This window comes from Macrobrachium nipponense, chromosome 33 (assembly GCF_015104395.2).
Source record: "Macrobrachium nipponense isolate FS-2020 chromosome 33, ASM1510439v2, whole genome shotgun sequence".
In the NCBI taxonomy this organism is placed as follows: domain Eukaryota; kingdom Metazoa; phylum Arthropoda; class Malacostraca; order Decapoda; family Palaemonidae; genus Macrobrachium; species Macrobrachium nipponense.
Genome location: NC_087219.1, coordinates 27,401,056 through 27,411,468, shown reverse-complemented (window position 1 = coordinate 27,411,468; position 10,413 = coordinate 27,401,056).

Genomic DNA, 10,413 nt, shown 5'->3' with positions numbered 1-10,413 from the left:
GCGAATACCGCAGGAAAATGATAGGCAGAAATCCTATCATTTTCCTGTGGTATTCGCTTATATATTAAAAGCATGTATAATCTACGAATTTATATATACACCCGTAACAGACTCACAAATGTAAATTATCAACTATAACTTTTTATTAACACACACACACAAATATATATATAATATATATATATATATATATATATATATATATATATATATATATATAGATTGGTGGGAGAGAGAGAGAAAGAGAAAGGCATAAATATAAAGAAAGCAAGCAACACCAGTTGAGTACCGGCGGAAACAGATCAGCAAAAGTGCTCAGAAGTTACCGTACATCTGGCAACCCTACGCCTCTCTCTCTCTCTCTCTCTCTCTCTCTCCTTCCTCCTCTCTCTCTCTCTTCTCTCTCATCCTCTCTCTCTCTCTACACACACACACACACACACACACACACATTATTAATGACAAGTATGAGTGAGCTAAGACCTCCATTACTGAAATTTCGATCACGCAAAATATAAATAAATAAATAAAACATAACTGCCTTGACATATTTTATTTCTTGTTCCTAATCACTCAGCACATAATATGTTCCATGAAGCGCCATGCAATGTTAAATTAGACTATATGATTTCCATGGCGCTAGTCACCCGAACATTGAAGTTTTTCAACAAGATTCATCCACATTCGTCCATCCTTTCTCGAGTTATATGATATTGGCTATCAATCATCTCTATTTCTCTGGAAGATACGGCGCAAACGAAATTATACGGTGTGTCTATCTCAAGGCCATCTGGCCGCGTTCTTGAATGTGTTAAGGAATCGCAAAGCTGTTGTTACGTTATGGAACGAGTTTAGAATAATTTCGGGCCAAGGCATTGGCACAATACGTCGTCTACGCATGCGCGAACGTTAGCTGTACTGTATAACCAGGACTAAGTCTAGGTGGGTACTGTGTATAACATAAATACACTAATTCAGCTCCGTTCTGTTAATATTTCATGTCCATGCATGACGCCATAATGGCATAAGAGCCTGAATACTATTACATTTTACGAAAATAGCAATAGTAGTATATAAAAAAATAAGAGAGAGAGAGAGAGAGAGAGAGAGAGGGAGGGGGAAGGTTTATATATAATCTACGGGATGGGAACATACATATTCGACTCATTCAGTGCCACACTGTTCCAGTAGGCCTAAGTAGTTAGAGTTTTATGTTATTATTTATTGTGCAGCGGCATTGCGCATTCAGCATAGAGATAATCCTTGTTAATAAACTATCTTCCACACCAGGTCTCCCTATGGAGTGCGCATATCTCCCAAATTCATTTCTTTTCAGAAGTGTGCAATTAGTTTCAAAATTCATACATTTTCAAAATATTTCTTGACTTCATAGCCCTCAACATTGTACAAATTGTCTCCACTTATTGAATGAGGCCACTAGGACCACGAGTTACAGCAACAATGAATTATTTCATCTAAATGACCTCCCTATCATATATTATACAATAATAGTAGGTATAGAATAGATTATGATATAAAAATCGTGTATCATTCGCGCATTTTCATCCAGGGTCATGACAGAACCACACACTGTACTGTTCAGGACCTGACAACAGCCATCTCCGTAGGCCTACATCTTTATCCAGAGGAATCTTTAGGCCTATGCAGTTCACATACAGTCGTTTCGTGCCCTATACTCGAGTCTCTGCCCTAATAAGACTCCCTCCCAGTCATGTAATTTCGTTTTCGATATATATGAGTCATGAAAACACAAAATGTCAGTTAACAGCACTTTAAAGTTTTTCAGAAGAAAGGTCCGTAGCCCTTTGCAGTTTGGGTTTTTTCAAAATGGTTCGTGTGTGACTTCCAACGGTCCTTATTATGTCAACGGATCGAGGTGAACTTTTGCAATACGAGTTCAACAGCGACTCCGCTATTTGGTGTATACTGATAAGGACTATTTAGAATAAGGTTTATTAAGCCGAAAAATAAAATATTGCGAAATGGAGCAAAGGTCTGATTTGGTGACGTTTTTCTCGCTAGCGCAACGTTATAAAGGGAAGAGATGGTTCACAGGCCAGCTACTCGTTAATTGTGTCCACATTTTTCCAAAACACTATAAAGTAGTAAATAAATAAAAATATATATAAATGAACTAAAATAAATAATAAATGAATAAAGAAACTACAACGCAAAGAGCCTCTGGAATTCTGTCAAACCATCACCACTTCTTTTCATCACTGTCTCACTTAAATATGGCAAACATCTTTCAATTATAATTACTCTGCCATACCATGATTCAAGACAGATCGTGCTAGACTCAAGTACTATCTTAACTACTTCCATAAGTAATTCAAGCCCTTTACTTGATTTCCAAATTGTGTTCCTCTTACCCTCTGCCTGAACTTTCTTTTATGTTTTTTTCCCCTTTTTGCAGCCTGTCACTGAACTTCAACTCGAGGAAATTACATCAGATATTGTTCTTCAAAATGTGAACAATTCGACCTCATTCATCCTTTCTTACCCATTTCATCCCTTGGTGAATAATCTCTACTCATTTCACTACACTCGTAGTAAAACCCTTTACAAAAGAAGTTGAACAATTCCACCTCATTAATCCTTACCTATAACTATTGTTATTAATTCAGCCTTTGGTGAATCATCTGTAGGTAGGTACTCAATGATTTCAGGATCTTTCCTGGATAGTGACGCCCCGCCAACCACAGGGTTAAAACTGAACCCGTTGTCTATCCTCCTTTGCCGCGTGTTCAGCACAAGAAGCCCGTTGGGATAATAACCGTAAAAACACAAACAGAAGACTGTCAATATCATAAAGATAGTGACCCCCAAGAAATATTAGTCCTGGATAACTTAAGATCTGTAAGTACAAGAGACGAAATTCAAAGGACATTTAAACATGAAGGACAAGAGTCATGTAAGCAAACTGCGGAAGCAAATCACAATTACGGATGGAATTGCAGCTGAAATTGCTGAAGAATGTCGGCAAAAGGCGGCGACGCCGCCAAACAGATCTTGTCCTTGAATTCCGACAAATGGCTGAGTTACATATACGCTCAGGAGAACAGAAAAACAAATGGCCGATACAAAAACCGCAAAAGAACGAATGTTTTTTTTTTTTTTGGTTAAACGATATGTCTTTCATTTCTTTTACATGTTTCAATTGCTTTGCCAGCTCTTTGGACAGCTTATGAAATAGTCTGGATAATCTTGCAGGGCTGGTACGTTTGTGGATGCCTTTGTTGTCTACGATGAGATGATTATTCATCATTTGTTTATCTTTATTCTTGAATATTACTCTTCTTTCGAACGCAAACTCAGAGAGAGAGAGAGAGAGAGAGAGAGAGAGAGAGAGAGAGAGAGAGAGAGAGAGAGAGAGCTATGCGGTCTTTAACGAATGAGGTTGAGGGGCACGTATTTTACAAGAAATATAATGCTAAAATGTAATACAAAAAAAGTGATCATAAATACAATTCCAAATTAGATAAAAATGCTGTAGGTCTAGGTCTTGGAGTTAAAACGACTATAGTAGATTAGGTCCAAGGATCTAACTCCGCAATCGCGGCTTGCTGACGATGAAACGCGGAAAGTACTGTATAGCAACTACGGCAGTTACTATGCCTCTCAAGGTGGTTTGGGTACCCACTGCATCCCCTTGAAGGTGGTCCAGTTAGGTCCAGCTGAGAAAAGGCGAGTGAGATAAAGAATAATTCAATAACGAGTAAATGTTGCGGCTTTAGTAGTCCCACGCCCTTTGTTCAACTTACTGGCGAATTCTTACGTTATGAGTCTAAGTGAAGTAGTTTGGAGCACACGTAACGGCTCTTTGGCTCATAGGTCTAAAGGAGATACTTTCAATAGACGTTATATAACGGCTGTTTGCTTAAAAGATGTAGATCTGAGGTCCTGCCTTCAACTGGAAGGGGTAATGTCACCACTATTAAAGAAAAATAAGATCGGAAACATGTATATAAAGAAAGCCTTTCAACAATACCAACAGCTCTGGTAGCTGAATTAGATAGACCGATATTTTGAAAGAGCTGTATATTAAGTTCTCTGCTTCACTTCCCTTTCTATTCATTCAATATTCTATTTATTCGGTCCTCATCAAGCCCTCTGTAATATCGCCTACATCACCCAAAGAGTAGAAAGTCATGAAACTGATTTTTGCTGATGCCTGCCACATTCCTCACTAGACCGATGAGTTCCAGTTCTTAGACTAAGGTTGCCAACTGTTCTCTTAATTAAAAGAGTGGATTCGTCCCGTCTTGGAAACTGAGATATTGCACGCACCTTTTCATGTATATCGAATCGGTACTCAGCAACTAGCTTTATAAAACTACTACCTCTTTGAGGTGAAAGTATTGCTACACAACCCAAACGTTACTCAAGTAAAATTATTATTATCATTATTATTATTATTGAAGTGAACTGTATTCAGATTAAACAAGCCCAAAGGAGCTACTGAGTCGAAATTCAACCTTCCAAGGAATATGGTATTCATCTAAAAGAAGTTACAGAAGATATAAAGAAACACAGAAAGAAGAGATCGGTTATAAGAAATATGATAAATAAATAAATTGATAAAATATAAATAATTTAGTAAATACAAAATGAATTGCTTTAGTGTACTGATGCAAAATGAAAATATCCCAATGTAAAACTCGGTTGAACGTAGAATGTTGTCAATAACATTATCGAAGTATTAATCTTTGGTTTATCTCGAACGCCAATTCTACCAGAACTGAAACGCTCTCTCAACTCTTGACGATAACTGCAATGGTGACAAAACAAACAGACCCATTGTCGAAATATTGCGTCCTTTGATCGAGTTCACTTTTTATAAAGCACTAAAGTTAATCACTTCCCTCACACTCATATTTTGAAGGTCTAGCTTCGTAAAAATAAAAAAACGAAAGAACTGTCACAGTTCGGTCTAATCCAGTTGCAGTGTGACCAGCCAAGTCATTGGTCTAACAAAAATGACTCATTTCTGATATGTTCTATATAAAAAGGACCTTTCTTTTTCATTTTCTTGTGTTCGTAAGTTTTCTATATTAAGTCCAATGCTAACACACCTATGAGATGCTTTCGTTCCAAAAATAAATTAATAAATAATGAAAAAATTATCAAAGAAATAAGTAAGACACAAGCGCCGCAAACCTTCTAAGTTTTCTCATATATGTATTGGTAAGAAATTTAAGGAAAACCACACGTGCCACTCGTAATCAGAAGTAAAAGACTTAAAAAGTTTCATTGACGTGAAAAAGTTACTCAAGTACAGGTCTCAATTCACTTCGTTACTTTACAACGGTTAGTCACAGTTTTAATTTTGAGTCTATGTCAGATTAAGTCAACAATCCATTTTAATGGGAAACCGTATCGTAAAATTACATAAAAGTGATGCAGAACTCATTCAATTATGAATTCGAGACACTCGCATGGAAACGATTACCGATCTTTTTGAATCTTACAAGTGTGTCCACACTGACATTAATATTAACGCTGTCTCCTCAACCACATGTTTAAGGGTTTATGTAGCCGAACTGATCCCACAAAGAGAGAGAGAGAGAGAGAGAGAGAGAGAGAGAGAGAGAGAGAGAGAGAGAGAGAGAGAGAGCACAAAAAACTCCTTGAAGATGAACTTGAAGAAAAAACAGCAAACAAAGAGATATTAGCAAGGTTGATTCAGGATTCGGCTCAGAAAACTAGTGGAGTTATGATCAACACTGATGGAATTCAAAACAAAATTGACAGTATTGATGTACCTATTGAGAAAGATGTGAAGACTATGACAAACATACACAAAACTTGTGCTGAATCACTAAGTACATAAAAGAAGTGCTTCTGATCAAATCTCAAGACGAAGAGGGCATAGCATCAAATAAGAAGAGGCAAATGAAGAGTCCAATACCGGCGCCAGTTGAACAGGCTAAAACGACAAGGGACTGACACCTCTTTGCAGGATTCCAAGAGGAAAAACTTCGAAAAGGCAAAACAGGAGAATCAGGAAATCAGCAAGATATCAGTGAATGAGAAAGAAGGGTAACCTTAAACCCAAAATAAAAGTAGTTTATGTCCCGATGGATAAAGGTGACATTGTCAAGAAAACTCCCCGGATACTACGTCATTTCATTCATGAAGACGACGACCTAAAATTGTAAAGGAAATGAAAGCCAAAGATGACAAATAGAAGCACTATGTCATCAAATGCACACCACGAATACGAAAGGGTGTTTATGACAGAGGTGACATATTGTTGCATGCCCTATCAATACAATAAATATCAGGAATTTGGTCAATAGCGCAAAAAATTGTAAATATGACCAAGTATGCCCTAATGTGGTGAAAATGACAATCAAATGAATGTGCCAGCAACACATTAAAGTGTGGAAATTGTGTAAAGAACGGACACAGTGATATTATACATAAAACATGTGATGACAATAAGTGCATAGTATATAAAGAAGAAATGTCAAAGGCGAAAAATAATACGGATCATCGCTTTGACTAATAATCTGTGCAATTTGATCAAATGCAGTCCGCGGGAAATAAAACCAGCACTACTAGAAATCTTATAAATAATCACAATCTGGGATTATGTATGCTAACGGAGACTTGGCTAAGTAATAATGTAAGTGATTATTCTAAAATAAACGAAGTGAAGCCAGGGACTCACAACTTTGACTGTGTAGTACAGAGAGAAAACGAAAAGGTTGGTGGAGTGGGAATCTTGGTTGAAAAAGTATGCAAAGTATCTATAACGAACCAAAATGTGTTCAGTACATTTGAATACATCAACACCAAAATTAACACACAAACAAACATACATACATATCATAAGGGTTCACAAACCACCAAGCACAAGTAGGAGATCGTTCTACACGAATTCAGTGGCCTCCTGGACTCGTTAGCTGATAACAAAAACATACAGATTTGTGGTGACCTCAACCAGCATTTAGAAAATAATGATGACAATTATGTCAAAGAATTCAGAGAGTGACCTGAAAGCCACGATCTTGTAAATGTTGTGAGAAAACAGACATCATTACTGACCTGGTGATACAAAACAAAAACATCGAGATTGTGAGCGACTTACAAGCTGCACGAATGCGTGATATCTCCAATGCATAAGTTAGTTACATTTAATATTAATATCTGAAAAGACTTTACGCTGAAAAAAACTATTACCAACAGAAAAAACCAACTTTAAAGCTGATGAATTTATTGTTAGGTCATAAATGAAATAAGAGAAATAAGCCACGAGTGCCGGTGTAATTTGAGGAATACCTTGACAGGCAACCAAGTAGTCTAAGCTGTTTTACAGTCTATAGCAAATGTATATTGGCGTCAAACTACAATGATAAATTCCCACAAGTAACAAGGCAATTAATAGTTAAAGAAAATGCCGAATGGTTTAATAATGAATTACGTAAAGCCAAGAAAAAGAAAAAAAAGAAGGAAGAACCACGGAAAAGATCTAAAGAATCAAGAAGTAATGAAAATTTGTCACTGTATAAAACAGACAGAAATCAGTACAACGACTAGATTATGAAAACCAAGAAAATATATTACAATAAAATATTTAGCCGGAATATTGATACTTAAAACAGAACAAGTTCTACCCGACGTAACTATAACAAAAACCCGGCCAATAACTTCGTGAATTAATGTGAAGGAAAAATAGAAAAAATCTGTCATTGTTAGATAAAGAGGACCCTCCCGATCTCCCAGTGATCACAATGAGAAATAGCAAATCCAGTAAATTTAATGAACTGAATATGAACGACTTCGAAAAAATGATGAGAAAAGCAAAAAACACCTACTGTGAAAATGACCAGTTTCCCATAAGTTATTTACAAGAGGCAAAAAAAATCTGATCAGTTGCGAGAGCTATATTTGATAGTCAAAACGCGTTAACACAGGCTTCCTCACCAAATAGCGAAAAGCTTGTTTTTATAAAGCCGGCTTACAAACGAAAAGACGATAAAGAACATCTAAGCTTCTATAGACCAATATCGAACCTATCGTACTTATCAAAACTCATCGAAATGGTAGTTCACAAACAAACGTGGAAAGACATGAAACAGCTCAACATTATACCTGATGATCAGTCAGCATACAGAAAAATCACTCAACAGAGTCCACTTTGTGAGAAATTATAAATGATAAGATAAAAATGATAGCAAATGAAAAATGTGGCATCCTGGTTATGCTTGACACAGTTGACCACAATCTGCTGTTTGAAGACCTGGGAGCAGTGGGCATCGAAGATGATGCACACAAATGGTATAAAAGCTATACTTAGAAAACAGGAAGGTTACAGTGGTTGCATCAAATATGAGATCAGAAAGAAAACCCTTAACAAAAGGAGTGCCCCAAGGCAGCGTTCTGGGTCCACCGCTATTTGAACTGTCTACAATTCTAAATAAGAACAAGGTTAAGTATAAACTGTATGCAGATGATACTCAGTTCTATCTTTATGTCAAAACAGTAGAAGACGCCATTTGTAAAATTGATGCAATAGTGCACAATATCAAAAAATGGATGCCAGCGAAGAAATTGAAACCTAATGAAGCCAAAACTGAATGTATTTTATTTGGGTCTGAGGGTAAACTACGAAAATATGAACACTTCATAGAATAATTATTGGTTCGTCATCAATAAATTTTGTAGCAGCAGCGAGTAACTTGGGAGTGTTTATAGATAATAAATTGTCGATGAAGAACCATACACTGCATATTGTAAAAACCTGTAACTATCACATTAGAAACATTGCATTTATTAAAAAATATTCAAACGAAGATACTTTGAAAACAGCAATCTGCAACCAAATACTTTCCAGGCTTGGCTACTGCAACGTTATATACTGCGGTCTCCCCAACTACCCACTAAGAAAATTCTAAGGAGTACAAAATAGGGCCGCCAGATTAATAAAAGGACTTCGCTCCCGTGATAGAATAACCCCAGCATTAATTGAGCTACATTGGCTCCCAGTAAAAGCAAGAATAGAATACATAATACTCCATAAAGTCTTTAAAGCGGTAAAACATGGTGAACCAACATAGCTGAGAAACTGATTACGCTTCTTTAGACCTGGAAGGAATATTGTAGTCAGACAGGCAAGTGAAGCATAAAGGCTATTTGAATCTAGAACAAGTTGTAGGTCAGGCGAAAGAACATTTGTGCATTGCGCACCAAGACTATACAACAAAATACCACCTGAAGTGAAGATCATACAAGAAGAAAGCAAATTTAAAAAAAAAACTAAAGACTCTTATTCTGCAAGAGCTACGATACCATTGAGAAAACACTAAAAGACAATTATCTATATATATATAAATGGATGTACATGCGCGTGTGTGTGTGCCACATATGCTTTTACATGCCTTAAGCAATTTCAACCAAACTTGGTAACTTAGCATCAGGGAAAGAATACTGTGGGGGTAAGACAAAAGTGGCACCAAAGGGGGTGGGGGGTGGGGAAGGGGGTTGAAAATGGCTGAAAATAAAAATAACTGAAAACGGCAGATGTTGTCTAATCCATAGTTTTTGATCCCTGAGATTAATAATGACATTCCCGATGCCCTTCAAGCCCAAGTTCAGCCCCAATAAAAAGGGAGGGGCGAAAAGGAGTGATGTGAAATTAACCAAAAATGACAGATATTAGTGTCTAATCCGTAGTTTTAGAGGCTGCCGAGACGTATAGTGACACTCCCCATGGCTTTCAAGTCCAAGTTCAGCCCCAGTAGGAAAGGGCTGGGATGAGAAGGTGGGAAGGGGATGATGTATAAAAATAGCCGACAACGACAAATGTTAGTGTCCGATTTATAGTTTTCAAGGTTGTTGAGATGAATAGTGACACTTCCGGTGTCCTTTAAATCCAAGTTTAACCCTGAAAGAAAGGGGGTGAGTATAGGGTGGGAAGGTGGTGACATCTAAATATAACCGAAAATTACAGATATTAGTTTCTAATCCATAGCTTTTGAGGTTGCTGAGATGAATAGGGACACTTCCAGTACCTTCCAAGTCCAAAATTCAGCCCAAATAGGAATAGGGGTGAGAAATGGTGAAATATAAAATGTCTAAAATGCGGGGCAATGTAATCGAAAGAACTAACTTAACAGGAGAGAGAGAGAGGAGAGAGAGAGAGAGAGAGAGAGAGAGAGAGAGAGAGAGATTTATCAGTTGTCATTCAGTTTTTCCGGACAGCGTCGGGTTGGTCAGCTAGTAAAATATAAGAAGAAACTTATTCAGAAAACGTACAAGGGTCCGCCAGAGAGGGAATTATCCCTGTGGAGGGCTGTACGTACTACATAAAACCAAACAAATGAACAATGAACTAACCAACCCTTGTAATACTAGGTATACCAGCACGAACCCAGAATCCTCAAA